General features: G+C 38.7%; 1 protein-coding gene across 1 annotated transcript in view; it reads left to right on the forward strand.

Moving 5' to 3' along the window:
• Positions 1-19,764: 19,764 nt before the first annotated feature.
• Positions 19,765-26,784, forward strand: part of LOC148058966 (helicase ARIP4-like) — a 31,566-nt gene continuing 24,546 nt past the window's right edge. The window contains exon 1 of the mRNA XM_087782489.1: positions 19,765-19,840. The gene's annotated coding sequence lies outside the window, so the exon portion shown is untranslated. The remainder of the gene's footprint in view (positions 19,841-26,784) is intronic.

Below are 26,784 nucleotides of genomic sequence, written 5' to 3' on the forward strand. Positions count from 1 at the left end.
TTATTCATTTATTTGTTCGTACATTTGAACTTTTATTGTATATTAATCTATTGTTATTTCCTCATTTATTTGTTCATGTATTTACACGTTTTCCTACTTTTCCTCTTTTCGCTAACGTCCATGAACGCACCAGCGCGACACACTTGTGTGTCCATGAACGCACCAGCGCGACACACTTGTGTGTCCATGAACGCACCAGCGCGACACACTTGTGTGTCCATGAACGCACCAAAGTCAGTGTCCATGAACGCACCAGCGCGACACACTTGTGTGTCCATGAACGCACCAAAGTCAGTGTCCATGAACGCACCAAAGTCAGTGTCCATGAACACACCAGAGTCATTGTCCATGAACGCACCAAAGTCAGTGTCCATGAACGCACCAGCGCGACACACTTGTGTGTCCATGAACGCACCAGCGCGACACACTTGTGTGTCCATGAACGCAACAAAGTCAGTGTCCATGAACACACCAGAGTCATTGTCCATGAACGCACCAAAGTCAGTGTCCATGAACGCACCAGCGCGACACACTTGTGTGTCCATGAACGCACCAAAGTCAGTGTCCATGAACGCACCAGCGCGACACACTTGTGTGTCCATGAACGCACCAAAGTCAGTGTCCATGAACGCACCAGAGTCACACTTGTGTGTCCATGAACGCACCAAAATCAGTGTCCATGAACGCACCAAAGTCAGTGTCCATGAACGCACCAAAGTCAGTGTCCATGAACGCACCAGAGTCACACTTGTGTGTCCATGAACACACCAAAGTCAGTGTCCATGAACGCACCAGAGTCAGTGTCCATGAACGCACCAGAGTCACACTTGTGTGTCCATGAACGCACCAAAGTCAGTGTCCATGAACGCACCAGAGTCACACTTGTGTGTCCATGAACGCACCAGAGTCACACTTGTGTGTCCATGAACGCACCAAAATCAGTGTCCATGAACGCACCAAAGTCAGTGTCCATGAACGCACCAAAGTCAGTGTCCATGAACGCACCAGAGTCAGTGTCCATGAACGCACCAGAGTCAGTGTCCATGAACGCACCAAAGTCAGTGTCCATGAACGCACCAGAGTCACACTTGTGTGTCCATGAACGCACCAAAGTCAGTGTCCATGAACGCACCAAAGTCAGTGTCCATGAACACACCAAAGTCAGTGTCCATGAACACACCAAAGTCAGTGTCCATGAACGCACCAAAGTCAGTGTCCATGAACGCACCAAAGTCAGTGTCCATGAACGCACCAGCGCGACACACTTGTGTGTCCATGAACGCACCAGCGCGACACACTTGTGTGTCCATGAACGCAACAAAGTCAGTGTCCATGAACACACCAGAGTCATTGTCCATGAACGCACCAAAGTCAGTGTCCATGAACGCACCAGCGCGACACACTTGTGTGTCCATGAACGCACCAGCGCGACACACTTGTGTGTCCATGAACGCAACAAAGTCAGTGTCCATGAACACACCAGAGTCATTGTCCATGAACGCACCAAAGTCAGTGTCCATGAACGCACCAGCGCGACACACTTGTGTGTCCATGAACGCACCAAAGTCAGTGTCCATGAACGCACCAGAGTCACACTTGTGTGTCCATGAACGCACCAAAATCAGTGTCCATGAACGCACCAAAGTCAGTGTCCATGAACGCACCAAAGTCAGTGTCCATGAACGCACCAGAGTCACACTTGTGTGTCCATGAACACACCAAAGTCAGTGTCCATGAACGCACCAGAGTCAGTGTCCATGAACGCACCAGAGTCACACTTGTGTGTCCATGAACGCACCAAAGTCAGTGTCCATGAACGCACCAGAGTCACACTTGTGTGTCCATGAACGCACCAGAGTCACACTTGTGTGTCCATGAACGCACCAAAATCAGTGTCCATGAACGCACCAAAGTCAGTGTCCATGAACGCACCAAAGTCAGTGTCCATGAACGCACCAGAGTCAGTGTCCATGAACGCACCAGAGTCAGTGTCCATGAACGCACCAAAGTCAGTGTCCATGAACGCACCAGAGTCACACTTGTGTGTCCATGAACGCACCAAAGTCAGTGTCCATGAACGCACCAAAGTCAGTGTCCATGAACACACCAAAGTCAGTGTCCATGAACACACCAAAGTCAGTGTCCATGAACACACCAAAGTCAGTGTCCATGAACACACCAAAGTCAGTGTCCATGAACGCACCAAAGTCAGTGTCCATGAACACACCAAAGTCAGTGTCCATGAACGCACCAAAGTCAGTGTCCATGAACACACCAAAGTCAGTGTCCATGAACACACCAAAGTCAGTGTCCATGAACACACCAAAGTCAGTGTCAATGAACGCACCAAAGTCAGTGTCCATGAACGCACCAAAGTCAGTGTCCATGAACGCACCAAAGTCAGTGTCCATGAACGCACCAGAGTCAGTGTCCATGAACGCACCAAAGTCAGTGTCCATGAACGCACCAAAGTCAGTGTCCATGAACGCACCAAAGTCAGTGTCCATGAACGCACCAAAGTCAGTGTCCATGAACGCACCAGAGTCACACTTGGCCGGCGGTCAAGTCGTGTCCATCAAGGATTGAGTGAACATGATTGATCAACTGAGGTCACATGACTGACTGCGGTCGACTGGATCGACTGCTGCAGTCGAAGCCGCAGTCGTCGACTTATTTAACAACAGATTAACGAGTTGTTTACGAAACATGTCACTTGTTCACGTGTTCTAACGTGTATTGCTTACAGTTTATTGTTTATTGTTTACTGTTTATTGTTTACTGTTTATTGTTTACTGCGGTGAAACTGCTTTTTATCAAAACTCATACTTTTCACGAGGTGTAAAATAAGATTTGTTTTCGTCTGCAAACGAAGAATGTTTTCTCTCCAGAAGTGACTCTGCAAAAAAACAAGTGCGTCCTTCGAACGAGATAAAAGGAGATCATCTTATATTTACCAAACATTGTCTTTTCCAGGAGACGTTTATCTCTGGAAGTGGTTTCTCTCCTTCAGACGTTCATGCTTTTGTGTCTCATGAAAGGATTAATTCATGAGTCAAGACTATAAATAGAGGCAAAGAACACATGGATCACGTGTCGCCTCGTCATGTATGTCTGAGTCAAGAACCACGAGTCCAGGTTTATCTTCTCGTCTTCAGGAGTCTTTCTTCGGCTTTGATGGTGACGCGAGCCTAGAGTTCCATGGTCGATGGTCGTTGTGTGTCGTTGTGTGTCGTTGTGTGTCGTTGTGTGTCGTTGTGTGTCGGTGTCGACCCCGGATCTCGGTTAATGTTGTGTAATGTGGTTTGAACGCGATCACGGAACAACCCGTCGAAGCTTAACGTCACCTTTTAAAACCAACACTTTCACAGAAAGTCGAGCGTCCGGAGCTTTTAGAAAAGATGATCCGAGGCTTATAATTGAAGAGGGATTTAGTGGCGTCTCTTCAGGAGATCAATAATCGTCGCCCGAGTGTGTGTGTGTGTGTGTGTGTGTGTGTGAGAGACATAAACAAACACAGCTCGTCCTTGGACGACACACAAGAACTGCTGAGCCACGATTTGTCGAGCGGGATTTACATCCTTCCAAACTTCTACCTCGTCTTCCTTCTGCCTCGACTTCCTCTCGTCTGTCAGACGGCATCAGAGACGAGCGACTGGACTCGTGCTGCACTTGTGTTTCTCAAGAACCTCAGTCTCTGGAACATGTTGCTGCCTCGTCGCTCGTGGCTCGACAGACTCGACTTCGCTGCTGATTAATTAATAAAGAGGGTTTTTTTTTTTGTAATAAAATTCATCTTTATTTTACATCAATTCTTCTCTACTTCTGGACGTCCACACATGCTGATGACAGCCTGGTGGTCTCTCTTCCTGTGTATATCAATAAAGTTCTACCTAACCTAAATTGCTACACGTGTGTAACCATCTGGTTTCACTCTAAAAGTCAACTCCTGATATAAATGAATACATTTTATTTTTAAGCTGTAGAGACTTTAATCAACTTTGTCAGGCCCGCGGGCCAAAGGTGGCCCTTTGACTGTATTCATGCGGCCCCGTTTAAAAATGCATCTGATAAATAACCAACCATTTTATTTTTTATTTATTTGTATTATTCATTTAAAGGTGTAACAACAAAATGACATTTTTGTTTGTTTCATGCTTTTTTCTTCTTTTATGTTTAATTCAATATCAATAAATTCCTCTTTTTTATTTTTTCATTTTTTTTGTGTTTTTGCGAACATGAAAAAATGTTTTGAAAAAAACAGCTTATTTCGCTTTTTTTCCTTAGTTTTTCAAAATATTTTCTTCTTTTTTTATTTATTTCTATTGTTTTGACAAAATAATAATACTTTTATTGGTTTAATATTGTTTTATGGTTGCTATGTAAAGTTTTTTAATTATTTTAACGTCCACACATGCTGATGACAGCCTGGTGGTCTCTCTTCCTGTTTATTCCTACACGTGTGCAACCATCTGGTTTCACTCTAAAAGTCAACTCCTGATATAAATGAATACATTTTCTTTTGCGACATAAACGCACACCAGCGAGCGTCACAGACGCTAAACTCACATCAATTAACTGTTTCAACACGACGAGGAACAGGGATACCACAAACGCATTTGTTTTCAGGTGTTTGTGTCAACTTGACCCTGAGATAACACAAGGGATACCACAAACACATTTGTTTTCAGGTGTTTGTGTCAACTTGACCCCAAGACAACACAAGGGATACCACAAACGCATTTGTTTTCAGGTGTTTGTGTCAACTTGACCCTGAGATAACACAAGGGATACCACAAACGCATTTGTTTTCAGGTGTTTGTGTCAACTTGACCCCAAGACAACACAAGGGATACCACAAACGCATTTGTTTTCAGGTGTTCGTGTCAACTTGACCCTGAGATAACACAAGGGATACCACAAACACATTTGTTTTCAGGTGTTTGTGTCAACTTGACCCTGAGATAACACAAGGGATACCACAAACGCATTTGTTTTCAGGTGTTTGTGTCAACTTGACCCTGAGATAACACAAGGGATACCACAAACACATTTGTTTTCAGGTGTTTGTGTCAACTTGACCCTGAGATAACACAAGGGATACCACAAACACATTTGTTTTCAGGTGTTTGTGTCAACTTGACCCCAAGACAACACAAGGGATACCACAAACGCATTTGTTTTCAGGTGTTCGTGTCAACTTGACCCTGAGATAACACAAGGGATACCACAAACACATTTGTTTTCAGGCGTTCGTGTCAACTTGACCCTGAGATAACACAAGGGATACTACAAACACCTTTGTTTGCAGGCCTTTGGATGTTTTGTGGCGACACAAATAATGTGGTTCAACTTTTCAAAGATGAGAAATATTGATTATTGATCAGATCAAGTCTGGCTCGGATCTCTGTGTCATTTATTTACCTCGTATAGAACCTGTTTGTAGAAACTAATACGTCTGGAGCTCACAGTGTTTATTACCTTCTTATCTGGAGACACAATCACGCTCGCCGTCGACACACTCGACACACACTCGACACACACTCGACACACACTCGACACACGCACGACACACGCACGACACACACTCGACACACACTCGACACACACTCGACACTCACTCGTCACACACTCGACACACACTCGACACACACTCGACACTCACTCGTCACACACTCGACACACACTCGACACACACTCGCCACACACTCGACACTCACTCGACACTCACTCGTCACACACTCGACACACACTCGACACACACTCGCCACACACTCGCCACTCACTCGTCACACACTCGACACACACTCGACACACACTCGACACACACTCGACACACACTCGTCACACACACGACACACACTCGACACACACTCGACACACACTCGACACAAACTCGTCACAAACTCGTCACACACACGACACACACTCGACACACACTCGACACACACTCGACACACGCACGACACACGCACGACACACACTCGACACACACTCGACACACACTCGACACACACTCGACACACACTCGACACACACTCGTCACACACTCGACACACACTCGACACGCACTCGAAACGTACTCGACACACACTCGACACACACTCGACAAACACTCAACACACACTTGTCACACACTCGACACTCACTCGTCACACACTCGACACTCACTCGTCACACACTCGACACACACTCGTCACACACTCAACACACACTCGACACACACTTGAAACGTACTCGACACACACTCGACACACACTCGACACACACTCAACACACACTCGTCACACACTCGACACTCACTCGTCACACACTCGACACTCACTCGTCACACACTCGACACACACTCGTCACACACTCAACACACACTCGACACACACTCGAAACGTACTCGACACACACTCGACACACACTCGACAAACACTCAACACACACTCGTCACACACTCGACACTCACTCGTCACACACTCGCCACACACTCGACACACACTCGACACACACTCGCCACACACTCGACACACACTCGACACACACTCGACACACACTCGCCACACACTCGTCACACACTCGCCACACACTCGACACACACTCGACACACACTCGACACACACTCGACACACACTCGACACACACTCGCCACACACTCGACACACACTCGACACACACTCGTCACACACTCGACACACACTCGACACACACTCGACACACATCTCAATTTTTATATATTTTTTTTATTCCTTCTTTTATACTTGACGGTCCCTTACAAGAGTATCAGTATTTAGTTTATTATACATTTAAAACAATTCAGTATAGTTTGGTTTTTATATTCTTTCTATTATACTTGACGGTCCCTTACAATAGTATCATTATTTAGTTCATTATGTATTTAAAACAATATAATTTAGTTTAGTTTTTTTTATACTTTCTATTATACTTGACGGCCCCTTACAATTCTATTTATTTGTATCATTCAATTAAAAGTGTAAAAACAACATGACATTTTTGTTTGTTTGTTTCAGGCCTTTTTTCTTCGTTTGTGTTTAATTCTATATCAAAACATTTTTAATTTGTTTATTCCGTTCGTATTTTTGGCGAAGAAATGTTTTTAAAAAAGCAGCTTTTTTTTTCTTAGTCTTTCCAAATATTTTCTTCTTTTGTTATTTATTTCTATTGGTTTTGACAAAATAATAGTATTTTTTATTGGTTTAATATTGTTTTAGGTTTGCTATGTAAATATTTTACATCAACCTTTGACACGAGTCAAAGAAATATTTGTGGGTTTTTTATTGATATACTCAGTTAAAACATAAATCATTGTTTAATTTATTATGTATTTAAAACAATATCATTTAGTCGTTTTTTTATTCTTTCTATTATACTTGACGGTCCCTTACAAGAGAATCATTATGTAGTTTATTATGTATTTAAAACAATATCATTAATTTTTTTTTATTCTTTCTATTATACTTGACAGTCCCTTACAAGAGAATCATTATGTAGTTTATTATGTATTTAAAACAATATTATTATTTTTTTTTTTTAATTCTTTCTATTATACTTGACGGTCCCTTACAAGAGTATCATTATTTAGTTTATTGTGTATTTAAAACAATATAATTTAGTTTTTTTATTCTTTCTATTATACTTGACGGTCCCTTACAAGAGAATCATTATTTCGCTTATTATGTATTTAAAACAATATAATTTAGTGTTTTTTTTATTCTTTCTATTATACTTGACGGTCCCTTACAAGAGTCCTTATTTAGTTTATTATGTATTTAAAACAGTATAATTTTTTTAAATGTATTATTCTTTCTATTATACTTGACGGTCCCTAACAAGAGAATCATTATTTAGTTTATTATGTATTTAAAACAATATAATTTATGATTTTTTAAATTCTTTCTATTATACTTGACGGTCCCTTACAAGAGAATCATTATTTCGTTTATTATGTATTTAAAACAATATAATTTATGATTTTTTTATTCTTTCTATTATACTTGACGGTCCCTTACAAGAGTATCATTATTTAGTTTGTTATGTATTTAAAACAATATAATTTCGTTTTTTTATTCTTTTTATTATACTTGACGGTCCCTTACAAGAGAATCATTATTTAATTTATTATGTATTTAAAACAATATAATTTCGTTATTTTATTCTTTCTATTATACTTGACGGTCCCTTACAAGAGTATCATTATTTAGTTTATTATATATTTAAAATAATCTAATTTTGTTTTTTTTTTCATTCTTTCTATTATACTTGACGGTCCCTTACAAGAGAATCATTATTTCGTTTATTATGTATTTAAAACAATATAATTTATGATTTTTTTTTTCTTTCTATTATACTTGACGGTCCCTTACAAGAGTATCATTATTTAGTTTGTTATGTATTTAAAACAATATAATTTAGTTTTTTTAATTATTTTTATTATACTTGACAGTCCCTTACAAGAGTATCATTATTTAATTTATTATGTATTTAAAACAATATAATTTCGTTTTTTTATTCTTTCTATTATACTTGACGGTCCCTTACAAAAGTATCATTATTTAGTTTATTATGTATTTAAAACAATATAATTTAGTGTTTTTTTAATTCTTTTTATTATACTTGACGGTCCCTTACAAGAGAATCATTATTTAGTTTATTATATATTTAAAATAATCTAATTTTGTTGTTTTTTTCATTCTTTCTATTATACTTGACGGTCCCTTACAAGAGTCTCAGTATTTACTGCGGTCCCTAAAGGAGATGGATCGAACCAGTATTCTATGAAAGTATTGATCGATAACTGATCAATACTGATCATCAGGATCTGCAGCAGTGAAAGTACCGAACGCTGCACTTTTCTGCTCCAAATGTGAAGATCCCTCGTTCTTCTCCTCCGTCCATCTGCTGGAGCGTCTCATCCCTCCATCCTTCCCTGACGTCTCTTCTCATTTGTGGCACCAGTTTCCCAGTGTTGTCCTGGTGTGATCTCGGGACTGAAGGGTTTTATCCTCCCTCTGATTTATCGCTACTCCATCTCTCCATCTCTCCCTCCATCCCTCCATCCCTTCCTCCCCCCCCTCGTCTTCCCAGTCCCATCGCTTTCCCTCCCATTGTTGAGGAACACTCGATCTATTTCCAGCTTCCATCCGCTCCTTCCTCACTTCCCTCCTCCCTCCTGCTCCCGCTCTATCTCCCTCCTCCTCCTCCGCTCATCCCTCTCTTCTCGCTGGTGGAGGCGGAGTCTGTTTTCCCAAAGGCCGCTGGTTATTGGAGCAGAAGGGGGCGTGGCCTGGCCAGAGGTTTTACTTGTGTGTAGTAAACACAGGTGTCGTTACGAGGGATCGACGAGAGCGACGAGTACTTTCAATACAAGGTTTTTCTACATGGATAAATGTAAGAAACTACAATATGTCGTGTACACAGCAATACAGATTATTACCTCCCCCGAGGAGGTAACATTGACCAGTTTTTACCTGAGAAGGTAACGAGATATTTCATAGATCGAGGTATTTGTCACGTCAATATGTTCACGTTTTACGCCTTTTCGCGAGTTTAAAAGTTGTTTTTTTTTAAGGATGTGTCTGGAATCATCCCGAGCGAATGGGGCATCATGGGAAAACTGCTCTTTCAAAATAAAAAAAAACACCTTTCAGGCAGTAATAATCGATCCAACGGAAATTATTTTAAAAATGTTGTCGTTTCTGCTCTGTTTTCCACATGACGGACACGAGATGAAATCACTCAAGTACTTCCCGGAGCCGAGGTCTCAAGCAAGCAAATGAAGATTCATTATGATGCGAGTCATTGAATCTCAGAACGTGAACGAACGAACCTATGATGTCTGACATGAGTCGAGGAACGTTCAAGGTTGACCGAGATGAAAAATGACACCTGGGTCACATGAGCATGATCGTTATAATAGCATCCGGCGAACTATGACCTTTGACCGCCACGTGTGGTTAGTGAGTGTGTGATAAAATATCAATGCACTGATACATCACAATGTTTTTCATGATACTGTGTTAGTTTTCAATAGTATTTTTTCAAAATGTCTAGTTTTTATTTTACTACTGGACAATACTACACATATATACTTGTTACTACACTATCACAACACCAGAGTAAAGTACTGGACAATACTACACATATATACTTGTTACTACACTATCATAACACCAGAGTCAAGTACTGGACAATACTACACATATATACTTGTTACTACACTATCACAACACTAGAGTCAAGTACTGGACAATACTACACATATATACTTGTTACTACACTATCACAACACCAGAGTCCCTACTCGACAATACTACACATATATACTTGTTACTACACTATCACAACACTAGAGTCAAGTACTGGACAATACTACACATATATACTTGTTACTACACTATCACAACACCAGAGTCCCTACTCGACAATACTACACATATATACTTGTTACTACACTATCACAACACCAGAGTCCCTACTCGACAATACTACACATATATACTTGTTACTACACTATCACAACACCAGAATCAAGTACTGGACAATAGTACACATATATACTTGATACTACACTATCACAACACCAGAGTCAAGTACTGGACAATACTACACATACATACTTGTTACTACACTATCACAACACCAGAGTAAAGTACTCGACAATACTACACATATATACTTGTTACTACAGTATCATAATACCAGATTCAAGTACTGGACAATACTACACATATATACTTGTTACTACACTATCACAACACTAGAGTCAAGTACTGGACAATACTACACATATATACTTGTTACTACACTATCACAACACCAGAGTCAAGTACTCGACAATACTACATGTATATACTTGTTACTATCATCAGATTCTTGACGATACATTCGAAGGTTCCTTGGAAAGATGGTATGAACTCAGTTCTGTCCATCATCATTAGCAGATAAAAAATGAGAGAGAATTAAAAGAGGGGAATGAAGTGAATAAATGAAAAGCTGGAGGAAATAGAAGATGCTGAGCAGCCTCTTCTTTATTCGAGCGAGGGAGCAGTGAAAGGGGAGAGAAAAAAGAGTGAAGAGGGAGGAGAGAGAGAGTTTGCAGGGGAGATGCAGACGAGGGAGATATGAGCAGTGAGGCAGAGCGGGGGGAGGAGGGGGGAGGAGAGGAAGAGAGGGAGGAGAGGAGGAGGGGGGAGAGAAGGGGGAGAGAGAGAAGGGAGAAGGAGAGGAGGGAGGAGAGAAGGGGGGAGGAGGATGGTGGATGGAGGAGGGAGGGAGGGGGGAAGAGGGGGGAGGAGAAAGGGGGAGGATGGAGGGAGGATGGAGGAGGAGGGGGAGAAAGGGGGAGGAGGGAGGGTTGAGCAAACACGCTCTGCACGTGATTCAATGTGTTCACATGGCCTCGTATTACAGTTTTAAATACTTCATGCGACGCTTCACCTCCAAACATGGATGAAAGCCTGAGAGACACAACAGAGCTTCCTCGACACTCGCGGCTTAAACGTTATATAAGAGCCTGATGTACATCCTTGAGTGGAACCACATACGTGAGGCCGCCGAGCATCATGGGAGTCTGTGCCGTCAATGTGCTCGAAGTCCACGGAAGAGAAGTAAATATGTGAGAATAATTGATTTTTATTGATAGATTTTTGCACAATATATTCAGATGTTTGACGAGACTTGAATATATTTTAGGTCTGAAATGTATATATTTAAGTTTTGATATTTTGTGTGAAAATGGTAAAATGTGTATTTTCTTCAAAGCACTCAGGCGGTGTATACCTCTGCCAAGGAGCTTATTTCACACCACTGGGTAAAAACAGCAGCAAAAAATCTCTCTTGGAAGTTGATTTATTTCAGTGGTTTGTTCAAGTTTTTATCAAGTTTTATTTTCGGCTGGTTCTGATCGGAGCAGCAGCAGCGGTGCGAGGCCATACAGGTGAATAAAAAAATACTACATCATTTCTATCCAGAAATACTCATCCGTTTACTAAATTAATTAAAAAAAAAAAAAACGTCGAACAGTAACTGTCAATCTTTGGTGACGGTTAAGAATTCAATTATTGATATTATAAGTTATGATTACATAAGAGTACGTCAGTGATTTAAGTGTCAAATATTTGACCATATTTTCATTCAACATCCTGAACGAGTCGTTTAATAAAAAAAACGTAAATTGAAAATATTACTTCTTGATTCGATCATGTCGAGACGCGAACGCATGATGAGGCTCGAGGTGTTCGTGTCAGATTTGATAGTATCACTGATAGTACTCGAGCCGACGCATCATCATCATCACCATCATCTTCATCATCTTCATCTTCATCTTCATCTTCACCTGCAGATCCCACTACACTCGCTCTCGCTCACGGTCTGCACCTGAGCAGGTTCCATGTTCCAGATGAAAGTATCGATCCTCGGCGGCGCCGTTGCTAAATACTACACCTGAGCTCGTGTCGTGTTCGGCGATGATCGGTGAATGTCACGAGCGGATCGGTTCACAATGTCAAACGTGTTCAGCACCACGGACAGCACCGCCGTTTGAAAACGAGGTTGTCGGTTGAAATCTAAAGATGTGTTGCAACACGCACACACACACACGCACGCACGCACGCACACACACCCTCCTCCAACACAAACTGCAGCCCATCCTACCTTGTCATCCCGGGGCCTCCCATCCCCGCAGCCGAGCCGTTGACGGGCTTGATGTGCTGCCCGGCCATGGGTCCCGCGGAGGCCCCTCCAGGAGCCATCATCGCCGGGGCTCCGGGCTCCTGCCCGCCGCCCTCCAGGCTCGCCTCGTTCCCCATCTCGGTGCGAGAGACGACGGGGAGGAGAAGAGGCGCGCGTCCGCTCAGGTGTCGCCGGATCTCCTGGAGGTTTTGTTTCTTCTTCTTCTTCTTCTTCTTCTTCTCCGGGTGGCGTTCACGTGCAGAGGAGAAAAGAGGGAGAACTCAGCGTCGCTCCTCCATCACCGCCATCATCTTCCTCGTCAGCTTCAGCGGCGGCGGCGGCGGGCTGACGTGTGGCGGGGGCGCGCGGCGCGCTCACGATTACTACTCCAAATGGAAATGAAGTTGGAAAAAAACATGATCGACGACAATTCAAAACGTTTTTAAACCTTCTGAATAAAAAAAAACCCTCTTAATCCTACAACAACAACAGCGAAAATATGTGTTTTAAAATAATGAAATTAATTAAATATCAAGTCACGACCTCATATGAAACTCAAATACAGTTTGGTGGATAGTTGCATAATCTACTTAAGAACGAAGTGAACAGAACTCAAAACTTTATAAAAGCCTCTTTTCAAAAACTAAAATCACCAACTTCTACATTGACACGTGATTTTGTGAAGATTGTATTGAATGGAAACGTTCATTTAATAAATTTAATAAAGATAACAAAAGCAATACAATCGATTGTTTTAAACGAAGAAGTTGCATAATCGAGTGTATCACAACACGTAAGAATGACGTCACTATCTCATATAAAACTCAATTGTAAATAAGGTTGGAAAGAGAAGATCAACGACATTTGGAGTCAAAACCTTTTTAAAGCCTCTTTATAAAAACACAAATCTTTAAACCCTTCACTGAAACAGTAAATGTTTGTTTTAAAACACTTGATTTTATCTAAAAACGTTTTTAATCCGTTCAATAAATATGATTATAACGTTAAATACAATCATTATGTAATTTTGTAAAAGATTCACGTCTTCAGTGGTTGTGAATGACTTGGCGCGCGCACCCGCGCATCGGCCTCGCGCTTTCATTGCTGAGTGGACGAAGGACGGATGCGCGACAGTGCGTGCGCGTCCACGTTGCAATTTCACACACACCCTCGAAGGGCAAGACGAGAGACGTGAACGCGCGCGGGCGTCAGAGAGCACTGCACCGGAAATTCATGAATAGAGATGTATTTTTTTTTTTTAAATACAAACTATGTGTTTGTAAACCGATTTAATTTTGAATAAACTCTAAATATAAAGATTTATGTTTTTCTTTTTGTGAATATTTCTTTCCCATTCAAATAATTCGAGTAAATATTAAGAAAATACTTAGGAAAAAATGTATTTTTATGTAAGTTTCTTTTTAAAAAGAGGTTTATGAATATTTATTGTTTATATTAAGGTTAATTTAATGTTTATCTTTTGTTCTTATCTTTTCTCACTATGTGTTTGTTGTTTTTCCTTATATATAATATATATTTGATTTCCATCATATTTTGGCTCCACTTTTGTTTGCTTATTGGCCCCTCAACAGGGTCCCATATAATTCAAGTTTATTTCTGACACTGATCCAGAGAAAGAAGTGGTAAACAAGTCTAATGGCAGTGGTCAGTACTTCGAATAAAACTATACACATATTCTGTCAGACGTCCAAAATGGCAGGAAGTAAAAAAATATATTTATATCTGGTTTCCCCAAAAAAAGAAAACCTCCTTTAAGTGCATTTATCTCCTCATAAATGTGTCATGAAGACGTGAAAGCCAGAATACTTGAGTCTCCGCAGGACTATAATTACTGCCTTTTTCTTTTAGGCAGAAAACACAAACTGACAAGTTAAAAGAAAAAGGATGGAGATAAAAAAAATGAATCACTTTCAGGCATCAGTCCAGCTCATAAGTTTCAACTGGTACCAGGAAGCAGGCGATGACTTGTGATCTCCAGTTTATCAGCGAGTCCAGGGAGTCGTTCCCGACACAAGAATTGATGGTTCTGACAGAGTGAGTCACGGGCCGGTCCGGTGAGGGGCTACTTACTGAGATTAAAGTGAGCTGCAGGCCAGCATCCCACTCCTGGAGCACAATATCCTGCAACCACTGTGTGTCATTGAATCACATTGAAAATTATTGTTCATAATTTAACAAAAAAAGATTGAAAATGGTAAAATATAAAAGCAAATGATGATTTAGAACAGCACTAGTTAATAATATCTATTTTTTTGAATTTGATATATATAGTGGTAAAAAAACAACCTTAATATATTTAGAAAAATAATGTTAAAAAAGGCCATTAAATTCCCATAAATACAGTATATCGGCTTTTATTTATTTATTTATTTTTAATTTTTAAATTCGAGGTACAACTTTCTTTATTGCAGTGATAAAAAGGAATAATGTGAGAGAAAATATTCACGGAGAGGTAAATATGATTGTGAAGAATGAGCAAAGAAAAAAACGTGAGGAATCAAAAGCTAATTAAAAGCTTCATGATATGATAACACATATAAAACATATGTTAAAATGGTTACAAAATAACAATAGATGGAGTTTTTTTTAAAACGACAAAACAATAAATGATATAATGACAATAAATATAGTATTACAATTAAATAATATCTATACATACAATAGAAACTATAACAATAATACAATAATGATAAATATATAACAAAAGTAAAAGTGCACACACTACAGAGGAGTTATAAGAACTTTATTAAAACATTATATTTAATATTTAAATATGATGTTTTTCCACAATTAATAAATAAAAATTGAATAATTAGAGGTTTGGAAAAAACAACAATCAGTTTGTTTAAATTTCAAATATAAAAAAGAATAATAACAGCCTCCAACTTTAAAAAAACAAAACTTGTTTAACGATTTAAACTCTGGTGTCAAGATTAAACTAAAAACTATAAAAATACAGTCGAATATTTTTTTTTATCTTTAGAAACAATCTCTATAACTGAAGAGAATAATGTGTTACATTGTGAGGACAAACTTATAAATGTTTAGTTTTCTTTTTTAAAGGTAAACAACAAACTCGCTCAAACCGGAACTAATTCATAGTCAATTCCGCCATCTTGTGGTGACGATTATACCACACATAGAAAAGATGTCTGCAGGGGTTTTTACATAAACCTGAAATGGTTTATTAAGTGTGATCTTAAGTAGCAATACTTGAAAAAAAAAAGTTTAAGCTTTGATTAAAAAAAAAAAAATCATGATATTCTCTCTTTTTCAATCCAGGCATAACTAGTCGATCTGAATTTAAGAAAATACGATTTGGCCTTTTTAGAGTCTCTTGTTTTTCCATCACGAGTTGAGCTGCAGACAGAGATTTAGAAAAGAATCTCCTCGTCCTGCAGCTTCTCTTGGCCGACATGAGTAATCCATCACAGAGGAAGAATCACTGCAGTGATCCATCTCTGCCATCGACTGCTCCTGGCTGAGCAACAACAACAACAACGACACCTCTGGACAGATGATGGTGTGTGTGTGTGTGTGTGTGTGTGACTGTGTGTGTGTGTGTGTGTGACTGTGTGTGACTGTGTGTGTGTGTGTGTGTGTGTGTGTGTGTGTGTGTGTGTGTGTGTGTGTGTGTGACTGTGTGTGTGTGTGTGTGTGTGTGTGGGGGGGTGTGTGTGTGTGTGTGTGTGTGTGTGTGTGTGTGTGGAAACTTCTTGCTGTATTTGGCGCTCCTACGATCAATGTGTCTGCGAGGATCTGCCAACAAGAAGCAACACAAGCCTGATGGATTCTTCACTTCCTGCCTGGAAAAAGAGTTTATTTAGGATCAGCTCGTGTTTCACTTCAAACTGTCTTCAGTGAAGATTCTCACCTGGATTTTATTTTTTTTATTATAAACTCTGCAGCGGCTCATGATGAATAAGGATATTTAAATAAATAAGGATATCATTTCTTGACTTAAATAAAAACACGTTTTGCTCAATTTGTTTGTTATTAAATGTTTTTTGTATTTATGTTGCAATATATTCTGTTTTACTTTCAACCCTTTTATTCATGTTATATTTATTTTTTATATACAGAAGTATCTGCACGAACCCATTTGATAGAAAATACAATTGGACTGTAATATATGTTTATAGAATTGATAAAATTGCCATAATGTGTGTCTTCTTTCTACAGATATATATATTTTGTATGACATGTTTGGGTCTTTAAATCTTTGACCAGAATATTTGTGAAACAAATGAACAAATACACTCGCCTTTCATTAGACTTAAAGCTTATTTTATTATATTTTATTTTGTTTTGCTTTGCTTTGTTTTATTTTATTTATTTATTTTTTTGTTTTGTTTTGTTTTGTTTAATTTTATTTTATTTTATTTTATTTTATTTTATTTTATTTTATTTTATTTTACTTGATTTTATCTTATTTTGTGTTGTGTTGTGTTATGTTATGTTATTTTATTTTATTTTACTTGATTTTATCTTATTTTGTGTTGTGTTATGTTATGTTTTTTTATTTTATTTTATTTTATTTTATTTTATTTTATTTTATTTTATTTTATTTTATTTTATTCATTTATTTACTATGTGTATTCAAACGTGGTAATTAAAGATGTATACAGCTTTAAACATTCTCCTGACATTTAAAAATCTCATGAATACTATATTTGTATTTGTACTACTAACCCACTGTACTAATTGCAGGAAAAACCGGTTGTTGTGGTTTCTTTGACCGATAGATGGCAGCATTTCCAAATCATTCAGATCTGGTCCAGGGCGTTGAATAACAAGCGAGTCTGTCATTGTTTGTTTCACCTGCGGATCACTTTCATAACGCGGTGACGCTTCTTGTGTAACGGACTCGAGACACATGTGACACTAAATCAAACACAAAGAGGTTAAACTGGTAAAAAGCAGATTGATTGATTTTTAATTTAAAATGCCGTGACTGATGTGAGCGCCTCTAGAGAAGTGATTTAATTAAACATAATTATAATTGTACATAAATATACTTTTAAATCGAGTTTTGTTGAGTAATTCTACTGGAATACATTTATTTAAAAAACGATATAAATAATGAATGTTTTCGGTTTAAAAAAAAAAAAGTATATATAATAATACGGTTTCACCTAGTATTTATTTTCCATATTCAGTTTATGTTAGTGATATTACAATTGATTATAATTTGAAACTTTAGTAGAGAATAAATAAACATATTCAACAAATAAAGTTAAAGAGGATGATCATTTTTATTTATTTTTTTTGTCGATTATTGAATATAACTGTATTTATTTGATTAGTTTTTACCCATTTTTGCTTTGTGCCACATATGTGGTGTTCGCGAGATTACTATTGATTATAATTTGACACTTTTTTAAAGAGTAAACAAGTATATTAAAGAAATAAAAGAAGGTTTTAAACGTGGTAATGTTTATTGTTTTCATCACGAGTGTCTGATATTGCATATAAAGTGTATTTATTTCATTTAGTTTCTACTTAAAAAGAGTCAACAAACAAGTTTATTAAAGAAATAAAAGAAGGTTTTAAACGTGGTAATGTTTATTGTTATCATCATGAGTGTCTGATATTGTATATAAAGTGTATTTATTTCATTAAAAAGAGTCAACAAACGAGCTCAGGTCGCAGATCACGAAGGTGTTCGTGAAGAGTGTCGGCTGACCTCGGCTGTTCTCGGGTGACCTCGGGTGACCTCGGGTGACCCGAGAACAGGCTCAGCTTCAGCACTTCCGGAACTTTGGAGCCGCTTTCCTCGCGCAGAGCTGCGGGACCACCAGGACCACCAGGACGACCCTCAACCCCGCACGGATGCGCGAGGGAGGAAAGTCTGCTGCTCAACTGTGACTGACGCGAGGTGAGACTTTAAACACACGTTTGTTGTGTTTTTCTTGTGTTTGTTGTGTTTGTTCATCCCCGGCGCGAACCGTCTATTTGGCTGCAGACAATAGAGGCGCACGCCGATCTCTGCACCTCCTCTTCCTCCTCTTCCTCCTGCCTCACGCACCCCGGCTCGCTACCGTGTTACCGAACACCCAGACCCGGTGCTTTTGTTACATTTTTACAAACTATTACAAGTATAACACTTCAAATGAGCCGGTCACTTAAAACAATTGCGCCACTATTAGGTGCATTACCACATACATCTGGTAGTTATGCTAACAATTGATGGTGAAGCTAACAAGAGTTTTGCTAATTTAGTGTCAAATTTGCTTTTTTTTCTTGTCGTTTCTTCTTGGGGATACCCTGGAAAGGTAGACAGCCACTGGCAGGCACACTTAAGTTTATAAAGACGATTTAAAGTGACTTATATACCTATTTTTTCTTGTGTATTGTGGTAGAAAACCTACGTAACAACAGCATATCATACAAACAAAACACATAAGTCTCCTCGAGGCTCTTCTTTTCTTTGTTTCTGTTGTTAATAAATAACATAATAATTATGTAAAGAATTGGCAGCTTTAATGTTAAAAGTAAGATTAAAATGTCCCGTCAATGTTGTTGTAAAATGTACTTTCCTAACATTATTTGAAAAAGTCTTTTTTTAAACGTATTAGTATTACTTTTACAGGTGATCTTTCACTCATTGTTATTGTGTATTTTCTCTTACAGAAAAGTGTATTACTTAAAATCAGATTCACAAAAAGGATCTACGTTTTTTTTCAAGTTGTTTTAATGGCCATATGGATTTTGTACCTATATGTTGAAGCATTATCAACAATATATATATATATTTATATTTATATTTGGTGGTAATACCACCACAGAAAAATCCTGTTGTGTTTAATGAAGGTATCTGATTGTGAAATACGTTTGCCGTGTGTGCGTAAACTAGAATTCCATTGCTATTATTGGTCAGTCATGCACAAATATTAACAAATGAGTTGCAACAGGAATGTAAACAAGCTTCGAGAGCTCGATCCCAAACACGCGCTCGTCGACCTCACTTCTCTGTGTGATTATTCGTCAGATTCCATGTCCACAAACGGTTAAAATTGATCCGGAAACCGATTGGATTCGTTCATATCTTTGATTTCTCACTGTCAGACGCCTGTGGTGACGGATGTCCCGACCACACCACTGATCTTCCGGAGAAAAATCATCCATCTACACGACACAAAAGGTACAAAATACACACCTAATCAATACTGCTGGGTTTCATTTTAAGGTATGTTGGATACGTAAGTGAGAAAAAAAGTAAAAGAAATGATGATACACATTCTTTGTCGCACCACTTTAGTGTGAGAACAAGTTTCAACAATATTTATGTATTTCTTGGGGCCGTTTAGTCGTGCAAAAGTTTAGCAAACATCAGTTTTCAAATGACAAATGCATCTAGATTCAGCTTTAACGAGTGAATTATTATGTCAACAAAGATGAAGCAGAAGAACAGCGACTACGTTATGCAAGAAAAGTTTGTTAACATATTTCACTTGTCCGTGTGTGTTTTTATGATCTATGCTCCAGATCCTTTACATTCCAGCGTCGGTGTGTTGTTTTTGTGTGGTCCTGCCCGGTTATTCAAGGTCTCTGTTGATGTTTTCCATGTGCGGAGCGTAACCTTAACTCACCCCAAGACCCTCCTCTTTTCTTATTTTTTTATCCCTCTCTCGCTCCTTCTCTCGTTTAAAAATAAGAAAATAATTGAAGACCTGCATAATATTCTCTTTTGAGATACTTTGAGTTGCTATATAACAAAGATAGAAATGTGATGTTCCACGTACATTTGTTTCTCTTTTTCCAAACCACAACTTGGTTTGTTCCTGATCCCCCGACAGTATAAGAACAGATAGAAACATTGAATGATTTATACTCGATGTGAAGCCTCTCTTCTTCGCCATTTTGTCAACTTTAAGAAGGAAATTTAACAAAGCGTGAGTAAAATAAAATGATTCCATTTTCTTTTATATTTTATGCAAATATTGACTGTGTTCATTTTTGTGTTGCAATTAAACTTACAGCCGATAGATGGCAGCAGTCATTTCGACCTTCCCGGTAAAAAAAGAATAATTCAGCAGGATGGCTGGTTACTGAGGATGAGAGGATACATTCAATTCTAGCTGCTTTTGAAGCTGACGCTTGGACACATGTTAGCTTTGAGTTCTTATGATTCAACAAAAAAAGAAAGAAACATTCAAAAGACGTCAGAAAAGTTTTGTGTCTCTTATTGTTCAGGGAATGTGTATTAAATGTAGATTTTCTTGAGAGCGATATGTCGTTTTGTGAGGCAAGTATCGCGACAGCCTTAATTGGAGTAGCCAACTAAGCTAGATACTTGATTTCTATACTGTATATATAATTATATATAATGTGTGTATGTCCAATTACGTGTGTTCAATCCATGTCCTCTCTGGAGTACACTTCTGACTCTGAATATTATTTGATTTGGATGGTGTGTTGCTCGAGGGCAGAGTAGATGGAACGTTTAATAATTGACGTCTTGAGCATGTACATTTCAGAGTCTGTTTCCATCAGTAGAAGAAGAAGGAACCCGTTCTCATCAAGAGTCGTGTCAGAGTCTGGTCTTTTCAACGATTCTAAATCCTTGTCAGAGCAGTTACACAAGTGGGTACATTCTTCAGCAGACGAAGTACTCGTGTGTCATCGTCGCATCTGCATTTTCTACATTTTCGTACCAAAGTAGGACGAATACTCGGTCAAACGACAGGGAGTCTTATCTTTCCACTGCAGTTCAGACAAAAGACTTTTTAATTAAACATTTGAGCAACATCCACAAGCATGAATTAAATCTTCAAAGTCCTCTTTTGTTTCTTTCTGCTGATGCCTGACGCAGAAGATCCCAGCGATCCTTCCTTCATTCCATCCATCGATCGAGTGGAGAGACTTTGAAGAGACGTCTGATCTGTATCAGCAGCTGTAAAAAGAAATCTCCATTCTAGCTTAATTTACACAGTAGAAGTCATTTATCCTTGTTGTGATATTGTCATCATTCAGATGAATGTTTTGTAACAACAACTCGTCGGCTGAACTGTGTTTTCAGAAGAGTCACCAGTTCAAAGTATCGCACCCTCTAACCCATATAGCTTCCTGTGACTGGTGGTATATAGAGCAAACCCTCCCCCCACCTGAGCCTGAAACGACCCCCATGAACCCGCTCAGTCTTTTCCTATTGGTCGGTGGAAAAGCCACTGGAATTCTTTGAGGACATGAAGTCCATGCATTATTAACCATCCCCCACTTTTGCTCTACAACTCCATTGATGATGTCACCTACATGTGGTGTTGAACCTGTTCTTCTTCGGAGACACTGAGGTCAAATGTGGGGATCAGTGGCTGCCAATAAACTGTTGTGATCCTTTGGACTCTTGGAGTCGCCCATGATTCCACACCTGTGAGGCTTAACCTGGTTAAAATATCACTGGAAGTGTTCCACGCAGGGCAGCTCTGTTCATTGATTCAGGTCAGTGTGTGTGTGTGTGTGTGTGTCTTTAGCCAAAGTGTTACACAAGCGAATCTAAAATACACTTGCTAAATACTCAAAGACCGAAATAGAAGTAAGTTCTTTCCCAAATTAGAACCAGATGGAGGATTGTTACCAGAATAATCCCATGTCAGCGACTTCAATGCAAATTTGTCCTATTTTAGATTTAAATACAGGTTTTTTACTTTTCACTGAATTAACCCCTGAATCACAAGTGAGTTAATTAAATAAACATGTAGAAAGTGTCAATTCTAACATATTTTTAACAATATTAAGTAGTAGTTGTCTTTTGTTGTGTTAGGTTTTTTCTGGTCACTTTTTATACACATGTCCCTTTTTATATTAGGGTTTAATTCATCAAGTGTCTCATGAAGTTATTTTCTGTTAAACTTTAAAGTAAATTAAATGTATGCGTCAGGCCTGGGAATGTTAAAACCAACACATCAGCAGACGTTTATCTGGAAATATTTCAACATCAGTTTCGACCATGGAAACTGGTCTTTTAAAGAATATAATTGTACAAAAACCATCATAGCATAGTAAACATTCAATGGTATTACATACTTAGCATCATTATCATTAACTCGAGTTTTTATTTTTTCAGTCATTGCTGCCATTTAGAAGTTTTTTTTTCCTTTGTCACAGAGGAAATTACATATGTTGCCAACTAGTGGCTGGAGGTTTAACTGCAGCACACAAATGAATGATCGCATGAATATTTAATGTTAATTGTACAATAAAATGTCAGATGATTGTCTTTTATGATATCTGTTAAAATAACATATTAAATAACTACAAATTTAAATCTCAAATGGAAAAATGAACAATAGATTGATCTCTTTTACAGCCCTACTGTTTACATTTCAGCAAAATGTGTTTATATTATAATATTTTGGTTTATTTTCAAAGTAAGGCCTGGACACACGTGTCACAGTAATTACACAACTGGGTTAACAATATTTTTTGGTTTTGGAAAGTATAAAAAATACTGCGATTACACTGTTGGTCTTAGCAAGTTGTGCCTTTTTTATTGTGGTTGGGGTTCGTCCCCCCATCCATCCTCCCCTAGAGCTTCACCATTGTATAATTCTGTTTCACAAGCTCAAGGATGTGTTGCGTTTCATCTCTTGTCTGTTTTTCAAGAGGATCTGAGGCGAGGTGACCTTACCTACTTCAGAGTGTGGTTATTGTCCATCTCACTGCTGCAGACACAGGGTCTCGGTGAAAAAAGAAATGGATATATATCACGTGTAACATGCACTTATCATGAAGGGCATTTTGTAAAGTAAAGTTCTGTCCTTAAGAAACCCTTTTAACCAATTATAATTAGGATTTGGGAGAAAACGGAGGTGAAAATGGTTAAATAAGAGCTTCAGGAAAGTGATGACAAAAGAAGTTGACGACGGGTCATTTATCGAAGGTGTGTCACGACTTCAGGACGAATTTGAAGCTCTTTTGTGCGTCTTTGTCAGTGTGTACATCTTGACATGCATCTTATATAACTTGATTTTTTTTTTTCATGAGCTGAACAGCGGGATTATTAGCCAGAACTTATGTAAGGTGGCTTATGCAAGCAGCCCTCTTCACGCTTCCCCCCCCACTTCTTGATCATTTGTTTCATTTCGCTTCTCCTGCCTCCCGTTTCCACGCCTCCCTCTTCTCCTCGTTGAGGTTGAAGGACTCGGCGTCGCCAGACCCTTGTGGCGAGTGCACGGTGTCCAGAGTTGACGTCGAGGTAATAAACCGTACTATCAGGACTTTTTGTACAACCGACATCATGACTCAGGGTACACGGAAGTGCACGTAACCGCTTCACAGGAACTGATTTACAAGTCCAGTGGATTCATAATGGTGTTTATGGCTTCATTTTTGTGAGTGAATCATTGAAGGGCAATAACATATGATCCAAACCTTTTTTCTGAAATACTGAATAATATATATTGTTTTAAACCGACCAGGAAGCAAAAAGTTTGGTTTGATTCTTCACTTGGTTTAACTTGGTTTGTCGTCAGGGCTTCTTTTTTTTTAAAACCAGATTAACTTGGTGACCCTCCCTTGTCGTGGTGTTTTTTAGGTTTTTGGGACACCAGACAGTCCGGTCTGCCTCCCCCTCCCCCATCCATCCCACCCAGCAGCTCCCTGAACTTCCTCAGTCAGCGAAAATCATCCTCCGTTTTTTTTCTGTCCATTGACTCACTGGACGGTTTCTCTTCTTCCTCCTAGGAGTTTAGATTTCGTGGCTAATGACCTCAAGCTGCCTCTTGTGCGGCCCAGACTGTTAAAAGTAAGACTACACCTCAGAAAGCGATGTTGGCTGACTCACATCTCTTGGCTCGCTCCGAGGGTTATGTAAGGCAGGTCGATGGTACAACAGGAGTATCTTTCTTCCTTTTAGACACAAAGAATACCTTCTCAGACATTTTGTTTGTTTTTGTTTTTTTCCTGATCAGCTTTTAGATGAATACTCGTCTTAATCGTGTAAAGTAAGATGCAATTGAACTTTATAGAGTTATGGATGTTCTGAAGTTGTAGAAATAGTGTGTATTGGCACTGGTTGTAGGATACTTTTCACGATACAGGGTCAACGATACGTTACTGAGATACTGTAGATACAAGGATATGTTAATAGTATTGTCGAGTACTTGACTCTGGTGTTGTGATAGTGTAGTAACAAGTATATATGTGTAGTATTGTCCAGTACTTGACTCTGGTGTTGTGATAGTGTAGTAACAAGTATATATGTGTAGTATTGTCCAGTACTTGACTCTGGTGTTGTGATAGTGTAGTAACAAGTATATATGTGTAGTATTGTCCAGTACTTGACTCTGGTGTTGTGATAGTGTAGTAAAAAGTATATATGTGTAGTATTTACAGACCACATGATGAACTCCTAACTGCTTTCATTTGTTTTCAAACCAAAATATGTCCAAAACATCAGCTTTAAAAGTCTACTGTATCCTCTCGTCCTCAGTCATCGTCGGGATATCACTATAGCTGTGAAGGACGTAAGGACTTTTGCGGCAATCCTTTTATTTTATATAACCTTAAAGCAACTGCGAACTATGAAAGATCTAAGGTAAAAAATAATGTGCTGTCGAATAACGATCCAGTATCGTTGAAAATGATATCACGATATATCACCGCATGGATGTTCTCCAACACCCCTACTTATAATATAATTCAATTTTGTATAGTTTTGAAATTTAATTAAAATAAGTAAAATGACTCCTTAAAGTGGTGTTTTAATTCATCTACAACGGGGTTGTCAAACTCAATCACACAAGTTAGTAACAAAAACATTTATATCAACCAAACATTAACACAAAAGTCTTATTGCGATATTGTCTTTTCATTTTCACAGGTTCAGTCATTCCTAACCATCTTTTAGTTTGTCCTCCTTCACCAAAAACACAAAAACAATCATCTTCGTTCAACATCCAGTTTCTCTAATTGGAAGTTTCTGTGAAGTTGTGACAAAGATAATCTGTTCCTTATCTTATATTAAACCCCCATATCTTGATGAATGAAAACTGAAAATCAACATCAGTCTGCTTGGATTTGAAGCCAACCATTCTGCGAGCCACTTAAAATTACTTGTTTGGCCCCTTGAAAGATACAAATCCTAAGTAACACAACACAAATATCTCAATATATAAAATTGGTGTAAAAAAAACCTTGTGTTACTTCCCTGGCTTCCATAAATACATGTGCAGTGTTGGAGGTTGTTGACCTTGACCCTTAGACAAAACAAGGTATACCACAAACATGTTTGTTTTCAGGCCCCCGGGTCACCTTGACCCTGAGATAACACAAGGGTTAAGGTGTCAACATTGCATTACTTGAACAATCAATGGTCGTGTTGGTGTAATAAATGTGTGATTGTACAACTGACTGTTGATAATAATAGTAGTTCAGTAATTATCCACAGATTATGTGAGAGTGTTGCTGCAACAACATGTTCTCTTAATATTCCCAAATAGCATGAAAGACTAAACTAACCAACATCATGTGTTTATTGCTTAATCCGTCACAGTGGCTAATAATATCGTCATTATTATTATTAATCATTGAGAGTTCCTTAAAACCAAGATGACGCCTCTGACCTGCTATTTTTGGTGTCAGATTCTATAGCTCTATCATGACGACTCAAATCTACCAAATCTATATAATAACGACATCAGCGCTGACTCTAGTTTAAATACCTCGGACAGAAAATCGACTTGTTTGTTTGTCTACGTTTTCAGCCTTCGGTCATTTGAAGTTAAACCAAATATTGTTTTTCTTGTCTGAGCAGCCAGTCAAGTGTCATCTTACGTAAGACGTCCTTCACAGCCTTTGGGTTATGACACGGAGAAAACGGTTGGGCCTGTTTACCGCTCCTTTTTATTAGGGTTACATAATTTTTTCACGACTGTAAATCAGATCCCTGTTTTCACTTCAGCGTAATTACGGACGATAAAAGACCGCAGGAGTTTTCTGTGACCTAGTTTCAGATCAAAGTTGAAATAACTTGTGTATTTACAGTCTAAACGCTCGCCTTGTGTGTTATATAATGTTGGTACAGATGGAGCTTGATTCATCTTGGCAAACGCCTGCAGATGTCTTGTTCTTGCTGTAATTTCAGTG

Source organism: Callionymus lyra, chromosome 19 (genome assembly GCF_982586985.1).
Source record: "Callionymus lyra chromosome 19, fCalLyr1.hap1.1, whole genome shotgun sequence".
NCBI lineage: Eukaryota > Metazoa > Chordata > Actinopteri > Syngnathiformes > Callionymidae > Callionymus > Callionymus lyra.